Below are 26547 nucleotides of genomic sequence, written 5' to 3'. Positions count from 1 at the left end.
TATATATTTATTGAGCCTATTAGTTTAGTCTTTAGAGCATAAAGTTAACAATGCCATGAACATACTTTCAATCAGTCTCTAAGCCAATACTTGATGCTCCTTTAATGTTGAAAATAGATGTATTTTCTTCAGTATCATTTGTATGTCTATATTTCCTTCGGGGGGGAAGCTGACACGATGATTAGATGAATCAATTGCATATAGGTGATGAATTGTTATTTATTGCTAAAGCACATGGAAAAAACATTAATGGTTCTAAGTTCTAACACTAAGTATGAAAATCTCTTTTGTATTGTAATTTTTTTAAAGTCATATAAGTTTCTTCATGTTGATATTATATATTTATAACTTCATGGTAAACCTCTGAAATTAAGCTTTCCAAATCTCCCGGGTTAACTATCATTAGCACTTCTTCATATGCTGGACTTCCAGTAATTTGTGCAAAATGGCCTGTTAGCTCAGATGGTTAGAGTGTGGTGCTAATAACGCCAAGGTCACAGGTTCGATCCCTGTACAGGCCAAGTTTAATTGTTTGTAAAAAGATAAATTTTTCTTGTGTCTCATTTTTGACTGTTTATCACCTTGGATCAAACGCTGCTTGAAGGATTGGATGAATACATTTGATATAGTTGTAGAATTAATTATTATTCTGAAAGCTCCTGAAATATCTATTAATGGCTCTAAGTTCTAACGCCAAGTAACTAAATCTCTTATTTATTGCAATTTATTGAGGTCATTTTTGTTTTGTCTTGTTGATGAAATATAAAGATAGTATGAATGTAAACAGCTGAATATAAGCTTTCCAACTATCCCGGGTTAACAATCGGTAGCACTTCATCATCTGCTATTTCTTCAATAGTATGCTATGTATTTATTGAGCCTATTAGTTTAGTCTGTAGAGCATAAAGTTAAAAATGCCAAGGACATACTTTCAATCAGTCTCCAAGCCAATACTTGATGCTCCTTTAATGTTGAAAATAGATGTATTTTCTTCTGTATAATGTGTATGTCTATATTTCCTTTGAGGGGAAGCTGATAGAATGATTAGATGAATCAATTGCATATAGGTGATGAATTGTTATTTATTGCTAAAACACATGGAAAAAACATTAATGGTTCTAAGTTCTAACACTAAGTATGAAAATCTCTTTTGTATTGTAATTTTTCTAAAGTCATATTAGTTTCTTCATGTTGATAATTTATATTTATAACTTCATGGTACACCTCTGAAATTAAGCTTTCCAAATCTCCCGGGTTAACTATCATTAGCACTTCTTCATATGCTGGACTTCCAGGAATTTGTGCAAAACGGCCTGTTAGCTTAGATGGTTAGAGCGTGGTGCTAATAACGCCAAGGTCACAGGTTCGATCCCTGTACAGGCCAAGTTTAATTGTTTGAAAAAAGTATAATTTTTCTTGTGTCTCATTTTTGACTGTTTATCACCTTGGATCAAACGCTGCTTGAAGGATTGGATGAATGCATTTGATATAGTTGTAGAATTAATTATTATTCTGAAAGCTCCTGGAATATCTATTAATGGTTCTAAGTTCTAACGCCAAGTAACTAAATCTCTTATTTATTGCAATTTATTGAGGTCATTTTTGTTTTGTCTTGTTGATGAAATATAAATATAGTATGAATGTAAACAGCTGAATATAAGCTTTCCAACTATCCCGGGTTAACAATCGGTAGCACTTCATCATCTGCTATTTCTTCAATAGTATGCTATATATTTATTGAGCCTATTAGTTTAGTCTTTAGAGCATAAAGTTAACAATGCCATGAACATACTTTCAATCAGTCTCTAAGCCAATACTTGATGCTCCTTTAATGTTGAAAATAGATGTATTTTCTTCAGTATCATTTGTATGTCTATATTTCCTTCGGGGGGGAAGCTGACACAATGATTAGATGAATCAATTGCATATAGGTGATGAATTGTTATTTATTGCTAAAACACATGGAAAAAACATTAATGGCTCTAAGTTCTAACACTAAGTATGAAAATCTCTTTTGTATTGTAATTTTTCTAAAGTCATATTAGTTTCTTCATGTTGATAATTTATATTTATAACTTCATGGTAAACCTCTGAAATTAAGCTTTCCAAATCTCCCGGGTTAACTATCATTAGCACTTCTTCATATGCTGGACGTCCAGTCATTTGTGCAAAATGGCCTGTTAGCTCAGATGGTTAGAGCGTGGTGCTAATAACGCCAAGGTCACAGGTTCGATCCCTGTACAGGCCAAGTTTAATTGTTTGTAAAAAGATAAATTTTTCTTGTGTCTCATTTTTGACTGTTTATCACCTTGGATCAAACGCTGCTTGAAGGATTGGATGAATACATTTGATATAGTTGTAGAAATAATTATTATTCTGAAAGCTCCTGAAATATCTATTAATGGCTCTAAGTTCTAACGCCAAGTAACTAAATCTCTTATTTATTGCAATTTATTGAGGTCATTTTTGTTTTGTCTTGTTGATGAAATATAAAGATAGTATGAATGTAAACAGCTGAATATAAGCTTTCCAACTATCCCGGGTTAACAATCGGTAGCACTTCATCATCTGCTATTTCTTCAATAGTATGCTATGTATTTATTGAGCCTATTAGTTTAGTCTGTAGAGCATAAAGTTAAAAATGCCAAGGACATACTTTCAATCAGTCTCCAAGCCAATACTTGATGCTCCTTTAATGTTGAAAATAGATGTATTTTCTTCTGTATAATGTGTATGTCTATATTTCCTTTGAGGGGAAGCTGATAGAATGATTAGATGAATCAATTGCATATAGGTGATGAATTGTTATTTATTGCTAAAACACATGGAAAAAACATTAATGGTTCTAAGTTCTAACACTAAGTATGAAAATCTCTTTTGTATTGTAATTTTTCTAAAGTCATATTAGTTTCTTCATGTTGATAATTTATATTTATAACTTCATGGTACACCTCTGAAATTAAGCTTTCCAAATCTCCCGGGTTAACTATCATTAGCACTTCTTCATATGCTGGACTTCCAGGAATTTGTGCAAAACGGCCTGTTAGCTTAGATGGTTAGAGCGTGGTGCTAATAACGCCAAGGTCACAGGTTCGATCCCTGTACAGGCCAAGTTTAATTGTTTGAAAAAAGAATAATTTTTCTTGTGTCTCATTTTTGACTGTTCATCACCTTGGATCAAACGCTGCTTGAAGGATTGGATGAATGCATTTGATATAGTTGTAGAATTAATTATTATTCTGAAAGCTCCTGGAATATCTATTAATGGTTCTAAGTTCTAACGCCAAGAAACTAAATCTCTTATTTATTGCAATTTATTGAGGTCATTTTTGTTTTGTCTTGTTGATGAAATATAAATATAGTATGAATGTAAACAGCTGAATATAAGCTTTCCAACTATCCCGGGTTAACAATCGGTAGCACTTCATCATCTGCTATTTCTTCAATAGTATGCTATATATTTATTGAGCCTATTAGTTTAGTCTTTAGAGCATAAAGTTAACAATGCCATGAACATACTTTCAATCAGTCTCTAAGCCAATACTTGATGCTCCTTTAATGTTGAAAATAGATGTATTTTCTTCAGTATCATTTGTATGTCTATATTTCCTTCGGGGGGGAAGCTGACACAATGATTAGATGAATCAATTGCATATAGGTGATGAATTGTTATTTATTGCTAAAACACATGGAAAAAACATTAATGGCTCTAAGTTCTAACACTAAGTATGAAAATCTCTTTTGTATTGTAATTTTTCTAAAGTCATATTAGTTTCTTCATGTTGATAATTTATATTTATAACTTCATGGTAAACCTCTGAAATTAAGCTTTCCAAATCTCCCGGGTTAACTATCATTAGCACTGCTTCATATGCTGGACGTCCAGTCATTTGTGCAAAATGGCCTGTTAGCTCAGATGGTTAGAGCGTGGTGCTAATAACGCCAAGGTCACAGGTTCGATCCCTGTATAGGCCTAGTTTAATTGTTTGAAAAAAGATTACTTTTTCTTGTGTCTCATTTTTGACTGTTTATCACCTTGGATCAAATGCTGCTTGAAGGATTGGATGAATGCATTTGATATAGTTGTAGAATTAATTATTATTCTGAAAGCTCCTGGAATATCTATTAATGGTTCTAAGTTCTAACGCAAAGTAACTAAATCTCTTATTTATTGCAATTTATTGAGGTCATTTTTGTTTTGTCTTGTTGATGAAATATAAATATAGTATGAATGTAAACAGCTGAATATAAGCTTTCCAACTATCCCGGGTTAACAATCGGTAGCACTTCATCATCTGCTATTTCTTCAATAGTATGCTATATATTTATTGAGCCTATTAGTTTAGTCTTTAGAGCATAAAGTTAACAATGCCATGAACATACTTTCAATCAGTCTCTAAGCCAATACTTGATGCTCCTTTAATGTTGAAAATAGATGTATTTTCTTCAGTATCATTTGTATGTCTATATTTCCTTCGGGGGGAAGCTGACACAATGATTAGATGAATCAATTGCATATAGGTGATGAATTGGTATTTATTGCTAAAGCACATGGAAAAAACATTAATGGTTCTAAGTTCTAACACTAAGTATGAAAATCTCTTTTGTATTGTAATTTTTTTAAAGTCATATAAGTTTCTTCATGTTGATATTATATATTTATAACTTCATGGTAAACCTCTGAAATTAAGCTTTCCAAATCTCCCGGGTTAACTATCATTAGCACTTCTTCATATGCTGGACTTCCAGTAATTTGTGCAAAATGGCCTGTTAGCTCAGATGGTTAGAGCGTGGTGCTAATAACGCCAAGGTCACAGGTTCGATCCCTGTACAGGCCAAGTTTAATTGTTTGTAAAAAGATGAATTTTTCTTGTGTCTCATTTTTGACTGTTTATCACCTTGGATCAAACGCTGCTTGAAGGATTGGATGAATACATTTGATATAGTTGTAGAATTAATTATTATTCTGAAAGCTCCTGAAATATCTATTAATGGCTCTAAGTTCTAACGCCAAGTAACTAAATCTCCTATTTATTGCAATTTATTGAGGTCATTTTTGTTTTGTCTTGTTGATGAAATATAAAGATAGTATGAATGTAAACAGCTGAATATAAGCTTTCCAACTATCCCGGGTTAACAATCGGTAGCACTTCATCATCTACTATTTCTTCAATAGTATGCTATGTATTTATTGAGCCTATTAGTTTAGTCTTTAGAGCATAAAGTTAACAATGCCATGAACATACTTTCAATCAGTCTCTAAGCCAATACTTGATGCTCCTTTAATGTTGAAAATAGATGTATTTTCTTCAGTATCATTTGTATGTCTATATTTCCTTCGGGGGGGAAGCTGACACAATGATTAGATGAATCAATTGCATATAGGTGATGAATTGTTATTTATTGCTAAAACACATGGAAAAAACATTAATGGCTCTAAGTTCTAACACTAAGTATGAAAATCTTTTTTGTATTGTAATTTTTCTAAAGTCATATTAGTTTCTTCATGTTGATAATTTATATTTATAACTTCATGGTACACCTCTGAAATTAAGCTTTCCAAATCTCCCGGGTTAACTATCATGAGCACTTCTTCATATGCTCGACTTCCAGATATTTGTGCAAAATGGCCTGTTAGCTCAGATGGTTGTTATTTATTGCTAAAACACATGGAAGAAACATTAATGGTTCTAAGTTCTAACACTAAGTATGAAAATCTCTTTTGTATTGTAATTTTTTAAAGTCATATTAGTTTCTTCATGTTGATATTATATAGGTATAACTTCATGGTAAACCTCTGAAATTAAGCTTTCCAAATATCCCGGGTTAACTATCATTAGCACTTCTTCATATGCTGGACTTCCAGGAAGTTGTGCAAAATGGCCTGTTAGCTCAGATGGTTAGAGCGTGGTGCTAATAACGCCAAGGTCACAGGTTCGATACCTGTACAGGCCAAGTTTAATTGTTTGAAAAAAGATTAATTTTTCTTGTGTCTCATTTTTGACTGTTTATCACCTTGGATCAAACGCTGCTTGAAGGATTGGATGAATGCATTTGATATAGTTGTAGAATTAATTATTATTCTGAAAGCTCCTGGAATATCTATTAATGGTTCTAAGTTCTAACGCCAAGTAACTAAATCTCTTATTTATTGCAATTTATTGAGGTCATTTTTGTTTTGTCTTGTTGATGAAATATAAAGATAGTATGAATGTAAACAGCTGAATATAAGCTTTCCAACTATCCCGGGTTAACAATCGGTAGCACTTCATCATCTGCTATTTCTTCAATAGTATGCTATGTATTTATTGAGCCTATTAGTTTAGTCTGTAGAGCATAAAGTTAAAAATGCCAAGGACATACTTTCAATCAGTCTCCAAGCCAATACTTGATGCTCCTTTAATGTTGAAAATAGATGTATTTTCTTCTGTATAATGTGTATGTCTATATTTCCTTTGAGGGGAAGCTGATAGAATGATTAGATGAATCAATTGCATATAGGTGATGAATTGTTATTTATTGCTAAAACACATGGAAAAAACATTAATGGTTCTAAGTTCTAACACTAAGTATGAAAATCTCTTTTGTATTGTAATTTTTCTAAAGTCATATTAGTTTCTTCATGTTGATAATTTATATTTATAACTTCATGGTACACCTCTGAAATTAAGCTTTCCAAATCTCCCGGGTTAACTATCATTAGCACTTCTTCATATGCTGGACTTCCAGGAATTTGTGCAAAACGGCCTGTTAGCTTAGATGGTTAGAGCGTGGTGCTAATAACGCCAAGGTCACAGGTTCGATCCCTGTACAGGCCAAGTTTAATTGTTTGAAAAAAGAATAATTTTTCTTGTGTCTCATTTTTGACTGTTTATCACCTTGGATCAAACGCTGCTTGAAGGATTGGATGAATGCATTTGATATAGTTGTAGAATTAATTATTATTCTGAAAGCTCCTGGAATATCTATTAATGGTTCTAAGTTCTAACGCCAAGAAACTAAATCTCTTATTTATTGCAATTTATTGAGGTCATTTTTGTTTTGTCTTGTTGATGAAATATAAATATAGTATGAATGTAAACAGCTGAATATAAGCTTTCCAACTATCCCGGGTTAACAATCGGTAGCACTTCATCATCTGCTATTTCTTCAATAGTATGCTATATATTTATTGAGCCTATTAGTTTAGTCTTTAGAGCATAAAGTTAACAATGCCATGAACATACTTTCAATCAGTCTCTAAGCCAATACTTGATGCTCCTTTAATGTTGAAAATAGATGTATTTTCTTCAGTATCATTTGTATGTCTATATTTCCTTCGGGGGGGAAGCTGACACAATGATTAGATGAATCAATTGCATATAGGTGATGAATTGTTATTTATTGCTAAAACACATGGAAAAAACATTAATGGCTCTAAGTTCTAACACTAAGTATGAAAATCTCTTTTGTATTGTAATTTTTCTAAAGTCATATTAGTTTCTTCATGTTGATAATTTATATTTATAACTTCATGGTAAACCTCTGAAATTAAGCTTTCCAAATCTCCCGGGTTAACTATCATTAGCACTTCTTCATATGCTGGACGTCCAGTCATTTGTGCAAAATGGCCTGTTAGCTCAGATGGTTAGAGCGTGGTGCTAATAACGCCAAGGTCACAGGTTCGATCCCTGTATAGGCCTAGTTTAATTGTTTGAAAAAAGATTACTTTTTCTTGTGTCTCATTTTTGACTGTTTATCACCTTGGATCAAATGCTGCTTGAAGGATTGGATGAATGCATTTGATATAGTTGTAGAATTAATTATTATTCTGAAAGCTCCTGGAATATCTATTAATGGTTCTAAGTTCTAACGCAAAGTAACTAAATCTCTTATTTATTGCAATTTATTGAGGTCATTTTTGTTTTGTCTTGTTGATGAAATATAAATATAGTATGAATGTAAACAGCTGAATATAAGCTTTCCAACTATCCCGGGTTAACAATCGGTAGCACTTCATCATCTGCTATTTCTTCAATAGTATGCTATATATTTATTGAGCCTATTAGTTTAGTCTTTAGAGCATAAAGTTAACAATGCCATGAACATACTTTCAATCAGTCTCTAAGCCAATACTTGATGCTCCTTTAATGTTGAAAATAGATGTATTTTCTTCAGTATCATTTGTATGTCTATATTTCCTTCGGGGGGAAGCTGACACAATGATTAGATGAATCAATTGCATATAGGTGATGAATTGGTATTTATTGCTAAAGCACATGGAAAAAACATTAATGGTTCTAAGTTCTAACACTAAGTATGAAAATCTCTTTTGTATTGTAATTTTTTTAAAGTCATATAAGTTTCTTCATGTTGATATTATATATTTATAACTTCATGGTAAACCTCTGAAATTAAGCTTTCCAAATCTCCCGGGTTAACTATCATTAGCACTTCTTCATATGCTGGACTTCCAGTAATTTGTGCAAAATGGCCTGTTAGCTCAGATGGTTAGAGCGTGGTGCTAATAACGCCAAGGTCACAGGTTCGATCCCTGTACAGGCCAAGTTTAATTGTTTGTAAAAAGATGAATTTTTCTTGTGTCTCATTTTTGACTGTTTATCACCTTGGATCAAACGCTGCTTGAAGGATTGGATGAATACATTTGATATAGTTGTAGAATTAATTATTATTCTGAAAGCTCCTGAAATATCTATTAATGGCTCTAAGTTCTAACGCCAAGTAACTAAATCTCCTATTTATTGCAATTTATTGAGGTCATTTTTGTTTTGTCTTGTTGATGAAATATAAAGATAGTATGAATGTAAACAGCTGAATATAAGCTTTCCAACTATCCCGGGTTAACAATCGGTAGCACTTCATCATCTACTATTTCTTCAATAGTATGCTATGTATTTATTGAGCCTATTAGTTTAGTCTTTAGAGCATAAAGTTAACAATGCCATGAACATACTTTCAATCAGTCTCTAAGCCAATACTTGATGCTCCTTTAATGTTGAAAATAGATGTATTTTCTTCAGTATCATTTGTATGTCTATATTTCCTTCGGGGGGGAAGCTGACACAATGATTAGATGAATCAATTGCATATAGGTGATGAATTGTTATTTATTGCTAAAACACATGGAAAAAACATTAATGGCTCTAAGTTCTAACACTAAGTATGAACATCTTTTTTGTATTGTAATTTTTCTAAAGTCATATTAGTTTCTTCATGTTGATAATTTATATTTATAACTTCATGGTACACCTCTGAAATTAAGCTTTCCAAATCTCCCGGGTTAACTATCATGAGCACTTCTTCATATGCTCGACTTCCAGATATTTGTGCAAAATGGCCTGTTAGCTCAGATGGTTGTTATTTATTGCTAAAACACATGGAAGAAACATTAATGGTTCTAAGTTCTAACACTAAGTATGAAAATCTCTTTTGTATTGTAATTTTTTAAAGTCATATTAGTTTCTTCATGTTGATATTATATAGGTATAACTTCATGGTAAACCTCTGAAATTAAGCTTTCCAAATCTCCCGGGTTAACTATCATTAGCACTTCTTCATATGCTGGACTTCCAGGAATTTGTGCAAAACGGCCTGTTAGCTCAGATGGTTAGAGCGTGGTGCTAATAACGCCAAGGTCACAGGTTCGATCCCTGTACAGGCCAAGTTTAATTGTTTGTAAAAAGATTAATTTTTCTTGTGTCTCATTTTTGACTGTTTATCACCATGGATCAAAAGCTACTTGAAGGATTGGATGAATACATTTGATATAGTTGTAGAATTAATTATTATTCTGAAAGCTCCTGGAATATCTATAATTGGTTCTAAGTTCTAACGCCAAGTAACTAAATCTCTTATTTATTGCAATTTATTGAGGTCATTTTTGTTTTGTCTTGTTGATGAAATATAAAGATAGTATGAATGTAAACAGCTGAATATAAGCTTTCCAACTATCCCGGGTTAACAATCGGTAGCACTTCATCATCTGCTATTTCTTCAATAGTATGCTATGTATTTATTGAGCCTATTAGTTTAGTCTGTAGAGCATAAAGTTAAAAATGCCAAGGACATACTTTCAATCAGTCTCCAAGCCAATACTTGATGCTCCTTTAATGTTGAAAATAGATGTATTTTCTTCTGTATAATGTGTATGCCTATATTTCCTTTGAGGGGAAGCTGATAGAATGATTAGATGAATCAATTGCATATAGGTGATGAATTGTTATTTATTGCTAAAACACATGGAAAAAACATTAATGGTTCTAAGTTCTAACACTAAGTATGAAAATCTCTTTTGTATTGTAATTTTTCTAAAGTCATATTAGTTTCTTCATGTTGATAATTTATATTTATAACTTCATGGTACACCTCTGAAATTAAGCTTTCCAAATCTCCCGGGTTAACTATCATTAGCACTTCTTCATATGCTGGACTTCCAGGAATTTGTGCAAAACGGCTTGTTAGCTTAGATGGTTAGAGCGTGGTGCTAATAACGCCAAGGTCACAGGTTCGATCCCTGTACAGGCCAAGTTTAATTGTTTGAAAAAAGAATAATTTTTCTTGTGTCTCATTTTTGACTGTTTATCACCTTGGATCAAACGCTGCTTGAAGGATTGGATGAATGCATTTGATATAGTTGTAGAATTAATTATTATTCTGAAAGCTCCTGGAATATCTATTAATGGTTCTAAGTTCTAACGCCAAGTAACTAAATCTCTTATTTATTGCAATTTATTGAGGTCATTTTTGTTTTGTCTTGTTGATGAAATATAAATATAGTATGAATGTAAACAGCTGAATATAAGCTTTCCAACTATCCCGGGTTAACAATCGGTAGCACTTCATCATCTGCTATTTCTTCAATAGTATGCTATATATTTATTGAGCCTATTAGTTTAGTCTTTAGAGCATAAAGTTAACAATGCCATGAACATACTTTCAATCAGTCTCTAAGCCAATACTTGATGCTCCTTTAATGTTGAAAATAGATGTATTTTCTTCAGTATCATTTGTATGTCTATATTTCCTTCGGGGGGGAAGCTGACACAATGATTAGATGAATCAATTGCATATAGGTGATGAATTGTTATTTATTGCTAAAACACATGGAAAAAACATTAATGGCTCTAAGTTCTAACACTAAGTATGAAAAACTCTTTTGTATTGTAATTTTTCTAAAGTCATATTAGTTTCTTCATGTTGATAATTTATATTTATAACTTCATGGTAAACCTCTGAAATTAAGCTTTCCAAATCTCCCGGGTTAACTATCATTAGCACTTCTTCATATGCTGGACGTCCAGTCATTTGGTCAAAATGGCCTGTTAGCTCAGATGGTTAGAGTGTGGTGCTAATAACGCCAAGGTCACAGGTTCGATCCCTGTATAGGCCAAGTTTAATTGTTTGAAAAAAGATTAATTTTTCTTGTGTCTCATTTTTGACTGTTTATCACCTTGGATCAAATGCTGCTTGAAGGATTGGATGAATGCATTTGATATAGTTGTAGAATTAATTATTATTCTGAAAGCTCCTGGAAAATCTATTAATGGTTCTAAGTTCTAACGCAAAGTAACTAAATCTCTTATTTATTGCAATTTATTGAGGTCATTTTTGTTTTGTCTTGTTGATGAAATATAAATATAGTATGAATGTAAACAGCTGAATATAAGCTTTCCAACTATCCCGGGTTAACAATCGGTAGCACTTCATCATCTGCTATTTCTTCAATAGTATGCTATATATTTATTGAGCCTATTAGTTTAGTCTTTAGAGCATAAAGTTAACAATGCCATGAACATACTTTCAATCAGTCTCTAAGCCAATACTTGATGCTCCTTTAATGTTGAAAATAGATGTATTTTCTTCAGTATCATTTGTATGTCTATATTTCCTTCGGGGGGGAAGCTGACACAATGATTAGATGAATCAATTGCATATAGGTGATGAATTGTTATTTATTGCTAAAGCACATGGAAAAAACATTAATGGTTCTAAGTTCTAACACTAAGTATGAAAATCTCTTTTGTATTGTAATTTTTTTAAAGTCATATAAGTTTCTTCATGTTGATATTATATATTTATAACTTCATGGTAAACCTCTGAAATTAAGCTTTCCAAATCTCCCGGGTTAACTATCATTAGCACTTCTTCATATGCTGGACTTCCAGTTATTTGTGCAGAATGGCCTGTTAGCTCAGATGGTTAGAGCGTGGTGCTAATAACGCCAAGGTCACAGGTTCGATCCCTGTACAGGCCAAGTTTAATTGTTTGTAAAAAGATTAATTTTTCTTGGGTCTCATTTTTGACTGTTTATCACCTTGGATCAAACGCTGCTTGAAGGATTGGATGAATACATTTGATATAGTTGTAGAATTAATTATTATTCTGAAAGCTCCTGAAATATCTATTAATGGCTCTAAGTTCTAACGCCAAGTAACTAAATCTCTTATTTATTGCAATTTATTGAGGTCATTTTTGTTTTGTCTTGTTGATGAAATATAAAGATAGTATGAATGTAAACAGCTGAATATAAGCTTTCCAACTATCCCGGGTTAACAATCGGTAGCACTTCATCATCTGCTATTTCTTCAATAGTATGCTATGTATTTATTGAGCCTATTAGTTTAGTCTGTAGAGCATAAAGTTAAAAATGCCATGGACATACTTTCAATCAGTCTCCAAGCCAATACTTGATGCTCCTTTAATGTTGAAAATAGATGTATTTTCTTCTGTATAATGTGTATGTCTATATTTCCTTTGAGGGGAAGCTGATAGAATGATTAGATGAATCAATTGCATATAGGTGATGAATTGTTATTTATTGCTAAAACACATGGAAAAAAACATTAATGGCTCTAAGTTCTAACACTAAGTATGAAAATCTTTTTTGTATTGTAATTTTTCTAAAGTCATATTAGTTTCTTCATGTTGATAATTTATATTTATAACTTCATGGTACACCTCTGAAATTAAGCTTTCCAAATCTCCCGGGTTAACTATCATGAGCACTTCTTCATATGCTCGACTTCCAGATATTTGTGCAAAATGGCCTGTTAGCTCAGATGGTTGTTATTTATTGCTAAAACACATGGAAGAAACATTAATGGTTCTAAGTTCTAACACTAAGTATGAAAATCTCTTTTGTATTGTAATTTTTTAAAGTCATATTAGTTTCTTCATGTTGATATTATATAAGTATAACTTCATGGTAAACCTCTGAAATTAAGCTTTCCAAATCTCCCGGGTTAACTATCATTAGCACTTCTTCATATGCTGGACTTCCAGGAATTTGTGCAAAACGGCCTGTTAGCTCAGATGGTTAGAGCGTGGTGCTAATAACGCCAAGGTCACAGGTTCGATCCCTGTACAGGCCAAGTTTAATTGTTTGTAAAAAGATTAATTTTTCTTGTGTCTCATTTTTGACTGTTTATCACCATGGATCAAAAGCTACTTGAAGGATTGGATGAATACATTTGATATAGTTGTAGAATTAATTATTATTCTGAAAGCTCCTGGAATATCTATAATTGGTTCTAAGTTCTAACGCCAAGTAACTAAATCTCTTATTTATTGCAATTTCTTGAGGTCATTTTTGTTTTGTCTTGTTGATGAAATATAAAGATAGTATGAATGTAAACAGCTGAATATAAGCTTTCCAACTATCCCGGGTTAACAATCAGTAGCACTTCATCATCTGCTATTTCTTCAATAGTATGCTATATATTTAGTGAGCCTATTAGTTTAGTCTTTAGAGCATAAAGTAAAAAATGCCAGGGACATACTTTCAATCAGTCTCCAAGCCAATACTTGATGCTCCTTTAATGTTGAAAATAGATGTATTTTCTTCTGTATCATGTGTATCTCTATATTTCCTTTGAGGGGAAGCTGATAGAATGATTAGATGAATCAATTGCATATAGGTGATGAATTGTTATTTATTGCTAAAACACATGGAAAAAACATTAATGGCTCTAAGTTCTAACACTAAGTATGAAAATCTCTTTTGTATTGTAATTTTTCTAAAGTCATATTAGTTTCTTCATGTTGATAATATATATTTATAACTTCATGGTAAACCTCCGAAATTAAGCTTTCCAAATCTCCCGGGTTAACTATCATTAGCACTTCTTCATATGCTGGACTTCCAGGAACTTGTGCAAAATGGCCTGTTAGCTCAGATGGTTAGAGCGTGGTGCTAATAACACCAAGGTCACAGGTTTGATCCCTGTAAAGGCCAAGTTTAATTGTTTGAAAAAAGATTAATTTTTCTTGTGTCTCATTTTTGACTGTTTATCACCTTGGATCAAACGCTGCTTGAAGGATTGGATGAATGCATTTGATATAGTTGTAGAATTAATTATTATTCTGAAAGCTCCTGGAATATCTATTAATGGTTCTAAGTTCTAACGCCAAGTAACTAAATCTCTTATTTATTGAAATTTATTGAGGTAATTTTTGTTTTGTCTTGTTGATGAAATATAAAGATAGTATGAATGGAAAGGGGCGACCACTCGGTCCCCCCGAACGTATGGCGGAGTGCCTCGATCCCCCCGGGAAGCCATTTTTGGGCGGGAGGCGTGTCTCGGCTGGTATGCCCGAAGCGGCGTAGCCGGGGCGCGCTTTTTCCCGCCCTAGAGTGGGCTGGCCTAGACACCGACGTAGCCAGCCCCGCCCCAGGGGCAGGCAGGGGCGGGTTCTCGCCCGCCCTGAAGACGGATAAAAAGAGACGCAAGACCAGAAGACGTCCTCTTGTTCTTGTGCTCCGAAGCTGCACCTCCTCGCTACCCGTGAGCTCGGGACAGAACGAAGAGCCAATTTTGAGCGTTTTGATCTTTTTCTTTGTCTTCTAGATACTTCGTCGGAGAGATGCCAAAGAAAGTCGCAAAGAGAATGACGACCGACCAGATGGTGCGGGCCCTTTGCAAAGAGGTGTCCGACATAAAGAAACGGTTGGCGGAGCGAGACGGGGAGGAGGGTTCGGGCCCTGCGCCGGCTGGAGGGAGACCTAAGAGGCCGAGAAGGGTTCCAGCCGGTGGAGACGTCCCGGTCCCCTCTGCACCGCTCGAGGCGCCGACCCCAGTACCAATGGAGGGGAATCCAATCCCCGTTGTCGTCACCCCGACACCCAAAGAAGACATGCCCCCCGAGCTGGCAGCACAGCTAGCAGCTTGGTTGGGGGATAGTAGTGATGGCGCCACGGCTGCCGAGGCACAGGCGCTGATAAAAGGGCTTCGTGAGAAGAGAGATGCAGCTAAAGGGACTGCGCCGTTGGCGGGAATAGACAAGCCGCAAGCGGCCGAAGCTGCGTCCGGTGCAGGTAAGCGGCCATTGCCGATTGCAAGGGACGAGTCAGCACCCTCTCGTAGAGAGAGATTGGGACAACATGTGCCTTTAGCTATAAAGGAAAAGATCTGGGCTGGGGAGTACGTGAATATTTTCTCCTTGCTTGTTGATCATTATGAGGTGGAGCATGTTAAAAGTCAGAAGGACCTAATGCATCCGAGTGTTTGGCGCGCAAAAATGGCCGCCTTTAAGGTAAATGAGAATATTGGCAACTGGGGCAATGCATGGGGTATTTTTACATCGATTTTGGGGGAACGTAGGCCCGAGTTGCTGTCTGAATTTCCCATTTATCAATCACAAATTATGGGTTACTCGACAGCGTATCAAGGTAACCATTGGTTTTGTTATGACAATCTGTTCAGGAAGGAAAAGGAACATAACAAGGGTTTGACTTGGGATTGTTACGATTCGGTAACATGGGATAAAATGAAAGAATCAGGAATGTTAAAAATGCCATTGGTTGGGAGCAATGTTGTAGATTACTCCCGCCAAAATGTGGGGACGCCCTTTCGACCAAGTACGAGCACCGACGATCAGTCGAGGCCCGCAGGCAATACAGGGAGGAAGGGTTTCTGCTTTAATTTCAACAAAGGGAAATGTACCAGACCTCCGGGATCGTGTAAATTCAAACATGAGTGTAGTACGTGTGGGTCGTCCCATCCTGAGTCATCGTGCAGAGCCAGAACGGGTGAGAATGGGGGTAAGGGAGGCGCCAAACAGGTCTAAACTAGTCCGAGGGGCGCCTTTACCAACCCCGATTGATACCTTGGCAATGATTCCCTGGCTCAGTGAATACCCGGATCGTACTTCTGCTGGGGTGCTGCGGAACGGTTTTACACATGGTTTCCGCATCCCGGTGGGGGACTTTCAGGGTGTAGGGATTTGCAAAAATCAACTTTCCGTTTTACAACATACATCTGTGGTGCAAGAGAAAATTCAGAAAGAGGTTAGCCGGGGACGGGTCGCCGGCCCGTTTAGTGTACCCCCGGTACCGGATTTTGTTTGTTCTCCGTTAGGGGTGGTCCCCAAGAAGGACCCAGGTGAGTTTCGTTTGATCCACAATCTGTCTGCTCCTCACGGCCTTTCAGTGAACGACGCAATTGATCCAGAAGTTTGTTCGGTGCGATACGCATCGTTTGATGAGGCAGTAGCCATCTTGAATCGCCTGGGGCCCGGGACGTTGATGGCGAAATCAGATATCGAGTCAGCGTTCCGGTTGCTCCCGGTACACCCAGACGATCAGCGTCTTTTGGGATTCGGGTTCCAGGGGTCATTTTACATGGATAGGTGTATGCCAATGGGATGCTCTATATCATGTGCTTATTTTGAGCAATTCAGTACTTTCCTGCAATGGGTGTTCACTAAGAAAACGGGTTTCCGAAATGTAATGCACTACCTTGACGACTTTTTGTTCCTTGGTCCCGCCGGAAATCCCGAATGTGCTCAGGCCTTAGCTGAATTCTGTGTGTTGATGGGTCATTTTGGCGTGCCATTGGCACCGGGTAAAACTATGGGTCCCACGACTTGCCTCGAGTTTTTGGGGATCGAGTTGGACTCAAGGGAGGGGTGTTTCCGTTTACCAGCTAGCAAAGTGTTGAAATTCAGGGCAGCCCTCCAAGTATGTTTGAATGCATCTAAGGTTACACTGCATCAGTTGCAACAATTAGTGGGAAAGTTGAACTTTGCCTTGAGGGTGATCCCAATGGCTCGCCCTTTTTCCCGCTCAATTGCCCAAGCGATGGTTGGCCTAAAGGAGGGTCATCATCGCACGAGGTCATCGGCTGAGGTCCGCCAGGACATGCGGATTTGGTTAGCATTTTTGGCGGACTTCAATGGCCGAGTCGTCTGGAACAAGCCAGCCGTGTCCTCAGAAGAGCTTGGGCTATGGACAGATTCAGCAGGAAGCATAGGCTTTGGCGCCATCTTCGGCACAAAATGGTCTGCTCAAAGGTGGCCCCTATGGTGGCACGAGAAGGGGCTAACGAGTAATATTGCTTTCCTTGAACTATTTCCCATTCTGGTGGCCCTGAGAACCTGGCCAGAAGGGTTCAGAGATCATTCTGTCGTGTTCTGGTCCGACAATATGACCGTGGTAGAATGCATCAATAGTCAGGCAGCCCATTGTAAATTGATTTTGAGGCTGCTCAAAGAAATTGTCCTACTGTGTATGCAACTGAACGTGGTATTCAGAGCAAAACATGTCCCAGGGGTGATGAATCAGGCTGCTGATGCACTGTCTCGTTTTCACATGCAGGCTTTCTCGGGTTTCCTTCCTTCAGCGGACCCGGAGCCGGCACCCTTCCCCGAAGCTCTCTGGTCTCTCGGTGCCCCGAACTTCGTCACCTCGTGGGAGAGAGTCTAGCACCCAGGACAAGGAAGGCATATGAAGGGGCGTTCCAGGCCTATTTAGCCTTTTTGGGGGCAGAGAGAGGGGGACTTTGGGGTCAGGAAGAGTGGGTAGTACTTTTTCTGATGTCCTTACGTAGGGCTGGGAAATCGGTGGCTACGGCCCAAAGGCATCGTGCCGCCATTTCCTTTGTTGCCAGGGCCCATGGCATCCTGGACCCAACAGCGTCTTTCACAGTACAGAAAGCGCTGCGTGGGTGGCAACGCCTAGAGGGTCGCAGAGTAGACGTAAGACGACCGATAGGTCTAGACAGGTTGTCCCAGTTACTGGCCACACTCCCTAACACATGCTCGTCCCCTTTTGAGACCTGTTTGTTCCGGACTGCATTTACGCTGGCATTTCACGGGGCTATGAGAGTTAGTGAGCTAGTTGCAAGGAACAAACAGGATGTGACGGGGGGCTTGTGCAGGGAACATGTTCAGATCAGGGGTGATGCGATGATTGTCTCCTTTCTCAGGTCCAAGACTGACCAAGATGGGAGAGGGGACTGCACGATCATTCGCAGGAACCCCGAGTCATCCATGTGTCCGGTACAGTGCTTAGAAGATTACCTAGCACGAAGGGTGGCATCATGGGGGGGGACATTGTTGAGGCATGCAGACGCCACCCCGCTGACGAGGTTTCAGTTTCAGCGGGTGCTTGCAATGGCCATTGCCGCAGCGGGCTTGGACCCGGGCGAATTTGGGACCCATTCCTTTCGAATAGGGGCTGCCACTGAAGCTACAGCCAGGGGTCTTAATGTAGAACAAGTGAAACGTGTGGGGCGCTGGTCCTCCAATTGTTATAAGAGGTACGTGCGATTGCACATGTTGTGAAGCTGTAATCATGTACTCACGCTTCTTGTCTTTTGTTTGTTTTCAGTTGCGCAAGCCTACGCGGCAGGGCGGACTGTGCAGTCGACCCAACACCAGGCCAGCGGTCGCACGTCACCGGCTGTGAGGAAGGAGGTGTGGGTCGTGGGCCACTCATACGTGAGACGGGCCGCAGACGTATTCAAAGCAGGTGACATGATTCACGTACCTGGGGAATACGGGTACAGAGTGTCCTTCTACGGAAGGGGCGGTCTCTGTATTGACCAGTTTCAGGAATTTTTTGAGGGTTTGTTAGAGCGGATGAGGTCACCGCCGTCCATAGTCATAGTGCATTTGGGGGGCAATGATTTGGTCACCACCGGTAGACGACTTCTCCTGGAGGCTATGCTTTCCACGGTAAGTTGGTTAGCGAGGAGAGTTCCGGGGTGCATAATTGCGTGGTCTCATATGATCCCACGAAAAGTGTGGCGGGGGGCTATCTCGATCCCTGCTTTGAATCATTCTGTTAGAAAATTGAATAACAAAGTGAGTAGGTTGTTCCGTTCCAAGACATTGCATTCGATCTCGCATAGTTGTATTAATGATGACAGTATGTATCTGGGGGATGGTGTGCATTTGTCGAGGGTGGGGAATGAGTTACTCATAGGAGACTTCTTAGCTTGGTTAAAATCGTTAAAACATGACCTTTAGGTAGGAGTTTTGTGGGGGGTCCGGATAGCCGGTCAACTATCCGGACCTGTGGCGGTAAGGTCATGATCGGTGAGCACTAATTGGTAGATCCCTATGAGTGGGCGTCACCCAACACGGATGGGAGCGCTCGGGAGAGGTGGCCATTGGCCCCTCAATGGGGAGGCGGTCCCGTCTAAGGGCGGGTCGCCGGAAGTAAAGGAAAGGCGGTCAAGGCCCCTTCCTTTGTAGGAGGGGTTACAGCCCCCTCCTGGGGAATTTCCCGGGGCCAGTGTCATCTGCGACGGCAGATGCGGTAAGTTGTGTGGGGTGGGGGGAGGTCCACGATACCTTCTAGATACCACACACAAGTCTTCGAACGACCTTTAAATGGCGTCGAGTCTTAAGTGCCCCCGTCAAGCCAAGGGAAATTGTCAGTAGTTGCACTTGAGGTAAGCCTCTGTGCTGTCGCCCCTCCCAAGTGGGAGGGGTAAGTCTGGTTAGGGATCTTGACACCGGTTATGACCTTGCCGTTGGCCCTTAAACGTTAGGATGTACAATTTCAGTGTTTCTAGAGAATGTTTTTGTAGGATGCTAGTTCGGCTAGGAGAACCTCTGTATTAGAGAATATGTTAAGGTTAGCCAAACATCGCAATGTGATAATGAAATTGTACATAACATGAAACGTTTAATGTTTTAATTTTTTGTTTTAATAAATACGGCCGGGAGGGTCACTCCCTCCCACATCCAAAAACTTTAAGAACTGTTTCCGGTTTCCCTCCTTTTGGGGATTGTGTTGAGAGGGGGTGGCGGGTATCTCAGCCATATGGAAAGGGGCGACCACTCGGTCCCCCCGAACGTATGGCGGAGTGCCTCGATCCCCCCGGGAAGCCATTTTTGGGCGGGAGGCGTGTCTCGGCTGGTATGCCCGAAGCGGCGTAGCCGGGGCGCGCTTTTTCCCGCCCTAGAGTGGGCTGGCCTAGACACCGACGTAGCCAGCCCCGCCCCAGGGGCAGGCAGGGGCGGGTTCTCGCCCGCCCTGAAGACGGATAAAAAGAGACGCAAGACCAGAAGACGTCCTCTTGTTCTTGTGCTCCGAAGCTGCACCTCCTCGCTACCCGTGAGCTCGGGACAGAACGAAGAGCCAATTTTGACCCACCCACCAGCCCCTGAAGACAGCAAGTTGTTGTGCAATAAAGTGAATTTTATAAGTATGTTTTTCCGTTTCGTTTACAGGCTGTGAAAGTATCAGTTTGTTGTTGATCATAATAAAGTATGGTGAATATCGTGTAAGCTGTTACGATTAAAATGATTATATGTGTTGTTGCATTTTAAGCATGTTCTTTCGGTCGTAGCGACCAATGTTTTCATAGGTTTGAATAAGAATTGTCGTATTTAGTTTGGTAGGCGGTAAGGTCATGATCGGTGAGCACTAATTGGTAGATCCCTATGAGTGGGCGTCACCCAACACGGATGGGAGCGCTCGGGAGAGGTGGCCATTGGCCCCTCAATGGGGAGGCGGTCCCGTCTAAGGGCGGGTCGCCGGAAGTAAAGGAAAGGCGGTCAAGGCCCCTTCCTTTGTAGGAGGGGTTACAGCCCCCTCCTGGGGAATTTCCCGGGGCCAGTGTCATCTGCGACGGCAGATGCGGTAAGTTGTGTGGGGTGGGGGGAGGTCCACGATACCTTCTAGATACCACACACAAGTCTTCGAACGACCTTTAAATGGCGTCGAGTCTTAAGTGCCCCCGTCAAGCCAAGGGAAATTGTCAGTAGTTGCACTTGAGGTAAGCCTCTGTGCTGTCGCCCCTCCCAAGTGGGAGGGGTAAGTCTGGTTAGGGATCTTGACACCGGTTATGACCTTGCCGTTGGCCCTTAAACGTTAGGATGTACAATTTCAGTGTTTCTAGAGAATGTTTTTGTAGGATGCTAGTTCGGCTAGGAGAACCTCTGTATTAGAGAATATGTTAAGGTTAGCCAAACATCGCAATGTGATAATGAAATTGTACATAACATGAAACGTTTAATGTTTTAATTTTTTGTTTTAATAAATACGGCCGGGAGGGTCACTCCCTCCCACATCCAAAAACTTTAAGAACTGTTTCCGGTTTCCCTCCTTTTGGGGATTGTGTTGAGAGGGGGTGGCGGGTATCTCAGCCATATGTAAACAGCTGAATATAAGCTTACCAACTATCCCGGGTTAACAATCGGTAGCACTTCATCATCTGCTATTTCTTCAATAGTATGCTATATATTTATTGAGCCTATTAGTTTAGTCTTTAGAGCATAAAGTTAACAATGCCAAGAACATACTTTCAATCAGTCTCTAAGCCAATACTTGATGCTCCTTTAATGTTGAAAATAGATGTATTTTCTTCAGTATCATTTGTATGTCTATATTTCCTTCGAGGGGAAGCTGACACAATGATTAGATGAATCAATTGCATATAGGTGATGAATTGTTATTTATTGCTAAAACACATGGAAAAAACATTAATGGCTCTAAGTTCTAACACTAAGTATGAAAATCTCTTTTGTATTGTAATTTTTCTAAAGTCATATAAGTTTCTTCATGTTGATATTATATATTTATAACTTCATGGTAAACCTCTGAAGTTAAGCTTTCCAAATCTCCTGGGTTAACTATCATTAGCACTTCTTCATATGCTGGACTTCCAGTCATTTGTGCAAAATGGCCTGTTAGCTCAGATGGTTAGAGCGTGGTGCTAATAACGCTAAGGTCACAGGTTCGATCCCTGTATAGGCCAAGTTTAATTGTTTGTAAAAAGATAAATTTTTCTTGTGTCTCATTTTTGACTGTTTATCACCTTGGATCAAACGATGCTTGAAGGATTGGATGAATACATTTGATATAGTTGTAGAATTAATTATTATTCTGAAAGCTCCTGGAATATCTATTAATGGTTCTAAGTTCTAACACCAAGTAACTAAATCTCTTATTTATTGCAATTTATTGAGGTCATTTTTGTTTTGTCTTGTTGATGAAATATAAAAATAGTATGAATGTAAACAGCTGAATATAAGCTTTCCAACTATCCCGGGTTAACAATCAGTAGCACTTCATCATCTGCTATTTCTTCAATAGTATGCTATATATTTAGTGAGCCTATTAGTTTAGTCTTCAGAGCATAAAGTTAAAAATGCCAAGGACATACTTTCAATCCGTCTCCAAGCCAATACTTGATGCTCCTTTAATGTTGAAAATAGATGTATTTTCTTCTGTATCATGTGTATCTCTATGTTTCCTTTGAGGGGAAGCTGATAGAATGATTAAATGAATCAATTGCATATAGGTGATGAATTGTTATTTATTGCTAAAACACATGGAAAAAACATTAATGGTTCTAAGTTCTAACACTAAGTATGAAAATCTCTTTTGTATTGTAATTTTTTTAAAGTCATATAAGTTTCTTCATGTTGATATTATATATTTATAACTTCATGGTAAACCTCTGAAGTTAAGCTTTCCAAATCTCCCGGGTTAACTATCATTAGCACTTCTTCATATGCTGGACTTCCAGTAATTTGTGCTTAATGGCCTGTTAGCTCAGCTGGTTAGAGCGTGGTGCTAATAAGGCCAAGGTCACAGGTTCGATCCCTGTACAGGCCAAGTTTAATTGTTTGTAAAAAGATAAATGTTTCTTGTGTCTCATTTTTGACTGTTTATCACCTTGGATCAAATGCTGCTTGAAGGATTGAATGAATACATTTGATATAGTTGTAGACTTAATTATTATTCTGAAAGCTCCTGAAATATCTATTAATGGTTCTAAGTTCTAACGCCAAGTAACTAAATCTCCTATTTATTGCAATTTATTGAGGTCATTTTTGTTTTGTCTTGTTGATGAAATATAAAGATAGTATGAATGTAAACAGCTGAATATAAGCTTTCCAACTATCCCGGGTTAACAATCGGTAGCACTTCATCATCTGCTATTTCTTCAATAGTATGCTATGTATTTATTGAGCCTATTAGTTTAGTCTGTACAGCATAAAGTTAAAAATGCCAAGGACATACTTTCAATCAGTCTCCAAGCCAATACTTGATGCTCCTTTAATGTTGAAAATAGATGTATTTTCTTCTGTATAATGTGTATGTCTATATTTCCTTTGAGGGGAAGCTGATAGAATGATTAGATGAATCAATTGCATATAGGTGATGAATTGTTATTTATTGCTAAAACACATGGAAAAAACATTAATGGTTCTAAGTTCTAACACTAAGTATGAAAATCTCTTTTGTATTGTAATTTTTCTAAAGTCATATTAGTTTCTTCATGTTGATAATTTATATTTATAACTTCATGGTACACCTCTGAAATTAAGCTTTCCAAATCTCCCGGGTTAACTATCATTAGCACTTCTTCATATGCTGGACTTCCAGGAATTTGTGCAAAACGGCCTGTTAGCTCAGATGGTTAGAGCGTGGTGCTAATAACGCCAAGGTCACAGGTTCGATCCCTGTACAGGCCAAGTTTAATTGTTTGAAAAAAGATTAATTTTTCTTGTGTCTCATTTTTGACTGTTTATCACCTTGGATCAAACGCTGCTTGAAGGATTGGATGAATGCATTTGATATAGTTGTAGAATTAATTATTATTCTGAAAGCTCCTGGAATATCTAGTAATGGTTCTAAGTTCTAACGCCAAGTAACTAAATCTCTTATTTATTGCAATTTATTGAGGTCATTTTTGTTTTGTCTTGTTGATGAAATATAAATATAGTATGAATGTAAACAGCTGAATATAAGCTTTCCAACTATCCCGGGTTAACAATCGGTAGCACTTCATCATCTGCTATTTCTTCAATAGTATGCTATATATTTATTGAGCCTATTAGTTTAGTCTTTAGAGCATAAAGTTAACAATGCCATGAACATACTTTCAATCAGTCTCTAAGCCAATACTTGATGCTCCTTTAATGTTGAAAATAGATGTATTTTCTTCAGTATCATTTGTATGTCTATATTTCCTTCGGGGGGGAAGCTGACACAATGATTAGATGAATCAATTGCATATAGGTGATGAATTGTTATTTATTGCTAAAACACATGGAAAAAACATTAATGGCTCTAAGTTCTAACACTAAGTATGAAAATCTTTTTTGTATTGTAATTTTTCTAAAGTCATATTAGTTTCTTCATGTTGATATTATATATTTATAACTTCATGGTAAACCTCCGAAATTAAGCTTTCCAAATCTCCCGGGTTAACTATCATTAGCACTTCTTCATATGCTGGACTTCCAGGAATTTGTGCAGACCGGCCTGTTAGCTCAGATGGTTAGAGCGTGGTGCTAATAACGCCAATGTCACAGGTTCGATCCCTGTACAGGCCAAGTTTAATTGTTTGAAAAAAGATTAATTTTTCTTGTGTCTCATTTTTGACTGTTTATCACCTTGGATCAAACGATGCTTGAAGGATTGGATGAATACATTTGATATAGTTGTAGAATTAATTATTATTCTGAAAGCTCCTGGAATATCTATTAATGGTTCTAAGTTCTAACACCAAGTAACTAAATCTCTTATTTATTGCAATTTATTGAGGTCATTTTTGTTTTGTCTTGTTGATGAAATATAAAAATAGTATGAATGTAAACAGCTGAATATAAGCTTTCCAACTATCCCGGGTTAACAATCAGTAGCACTTCATCATCTGCTATTTCTTCAATAGTATGCTATATATTTAGTGAGCCTATTAGTTTAGTCTTCAGAGCATAAAGTTAAAAATGCCAGGGACATACTTTCAATCCGTCTCCAAGCCAATACTTGATGCTCCTTTAATGTTGAAAATAGATGTATTTTCTTCTGTATCATGTGTATCTCTATATTTCCTTTGAGGGGAAGCTGATAGAATGATTAAATGAATCAATTGCATATAGGTAATGAATTGTTATTTATTGCTAAAACACATGGAAAAAACATTAATGGTTCTAAGTTCTAACACTACGTATGAAAATCTCTTTTGTATTGTAATTTTTTTAAAGTCATATAAGTTTCTTCATGTTGATATTATATATTTATAACTTCATGGTAAACCTCTGAAATTAAGCTTTCCAAATCTCCCGGGTTAACTATCATTAGCACTTCTTCATATGCTGGACTTCCAGTAATTTGTGCTAAATGGCCTGTTAGCTCAGATGGTTAGAGCGTGGTGCTAATAACGCCAAGGTCACAGGTTTGATCCCTGTACAGGCCAAGTTTAATTGTCTGTAAAAAGATAAATTTTTCTTGTGTCTCATTTTTGACTGTTTATCACCTTGGATCAAACGCTGCTTGAAGGATTGGATGAATACATTTGATATAGTTGTAGAATTAATTATTATTCTGAAAGCTCCTGAAATATCTATTAATGGCTCTAAGTTCTAACGCCAAGTAACTAAATCTCTTATTTATTGCAATTTATTGAGGTCATTTTTGTTTTGTCTTGTTGATGAAATATAAAGATAGTATGAATGTAAACAGCTGAATATAAGCTTTCCAACTATCCCGGGTTAACAATCGGTAGCACTTCATCATCTGCTATTTCTTCAATAGTATGCTATATATTTATTGAGCCTATTAGTTTAGTCTTTAGAGCATAAAGTTAACAATGCCATGAACATACTTTCAATCAGTCTCTAAGCCAATACTTGATGCTCCTTTAATGTTAAAAATAGATGTATTTTCTTCAGTATCATTTGTATGTCTATATTTCCTTCGGGGGGGAAGCTGACACAATGATTAGATGAATCAATTGCATATAGGTGATGAATTGTTATTTATTGCTAAAACACATGGAAAAAACATTAATGGCTCTAAGTTCTAACACTAAGTATGAAAATCTCTTTTGTATTGTAATTTTTCTAAAGTCATATTAGTTTCTTCATGTTGATATTATATATTTATAACTTCATGGTAAACCTCCGAAATTAAGCTTTCCAAATCTCCCGGGTTAACTATCATTAGCACTTCTTCATATGCTGGACTTCCAGTAATTTGTGCAAAATGGCCTGTTAGCTCAGATGGTTAGAGCGTGGTGCTAATAACGCCAAGGTCACAGGTTCGATCCCTGTACAGGCCAAGTTTAATTGTTTGTAAAAAGATAAATTCTTCTTGTGTCTCATTTTTGACTGTTTATCACCTTGGATCAAACACTGCTTGAAGAATTAGATGAATACATTTCATATAGTTGTAGAATTAATTATTATTCTGAAAGCTCCTGAAATATCTATATGGCTGAGATACCCGCCACCCCCTCTCAACACAATCCCCAAGAATGGGAGAACCGGAAACGGTTCTGAACTTTTGGAAGACGGGAGGGA

The 26547-nt window shown here is 37.5% G+C and overlaps 8 non-coding genes across 8 annotated transcripts; all 8 read left to right on the top strand.

Annotated features, from left to right (window-relative positions):
• The first annotated feature begins 2174 nt into the window (after window positions 1-2174).
• Window positions 2175-2248, top strand: TRNAI-AAU (transfer RNA isoleucine (anticodon AAU)). The gene has a single exon. It is a non-coding gene; the product is annotated as a tRNA-Ile (tRNA).
• Window positions 2249-4764: 2516 nt separating this feature from the next.
• Window positions 4765-4838, top strand: TRNAI-AAU (transfer RNA isoleucine (anticodon AAU)). The gene has a single exon. It is a non-coding gene; the product is annotated as a tRNA-Ile (tRNA).
• A 3633-nt stretch (window positions 4839-8471) lies between these two features.
• TRNAI-AAU (transfer RNA isoleucine (anticodon AAU)) lies at window positions 8472-8545 on the top strand. The gene has a single exon. It is a non-coding gene; the product is annotated as a tRNA-Ile (tRNA).
• Window positions 8546-9588: 1043 nt separating this feature from the next.
• TRNAI-AAU (transfer RNA isoleucine (anticodon AAU)) lies at window positions 9589-9662 on the top strand. Its single transcript has one exon. It is a non-coding gene; the product is annotated as a tRNA-Ile (tRNA).
• A 2517-nt stretch (window positions 9663-12179) lies between these two features.
• TRNAI-AAU (transfer RNA isoleucine (anticodon AAU)) lies at window positions 12180-12253 on the top strand. Its single transcript has one exon. It is a non-coding gene; the product is annotated as a tRNA-Ile (tRNA).
• Window positions 12254-13296: 1043 nt separating this feature from the next.
• On the top strand, window positions 13297-13370 carry TRNAI-AAU (transfer RNA isoleucine (anticodon AAU)). Its single transcript has one exon. It is a non-coding gene; the product is annotated as a tRNA-Ile (tRNA).
• Window positions 13371-23641: 10271 nt separating this feature from the next.
• Window positions 23642-23715, top strand: TRNAI-AAU (transfer RNA isoleucine (anticodon AAU)). Its single transcript has one exon. It is a non-coding gene; the product is annotated as a tRNA-Ile (tRNA).
• Window positions 23716-26232: 2517 nt separating this feature from the next.
• TRNAI-AAU (transfer RNA isoleucine (anticodon AAU)) lies at window positions 26233-26306 on the top strand. The gene has a single exon. It is a non-coding gene; the product is annotated as a tRNA-Ile (tRNA).
• Window positions 26307-26547: the final 241 nt, after the last annotated feature.

The sequence above is a fragment of the Lissotriton vulgaris genome, chromosome 4_1 (genome assembly GCF_964263255.1).
Source record: "Lissotriton vulgaris chromosome 4_1, aLisVul1.2, whole genome shotgun sequence".
Taxonomy (NCBI): Eukaryota; Metazoa; Chordata; class Amphibia; order Caudata; family Salamandridae; genus Lissotriton; species Lissotriton vulgaris.
This window is presented reverse-complemented; position numbering and strand designations above follow the sequence as displayed.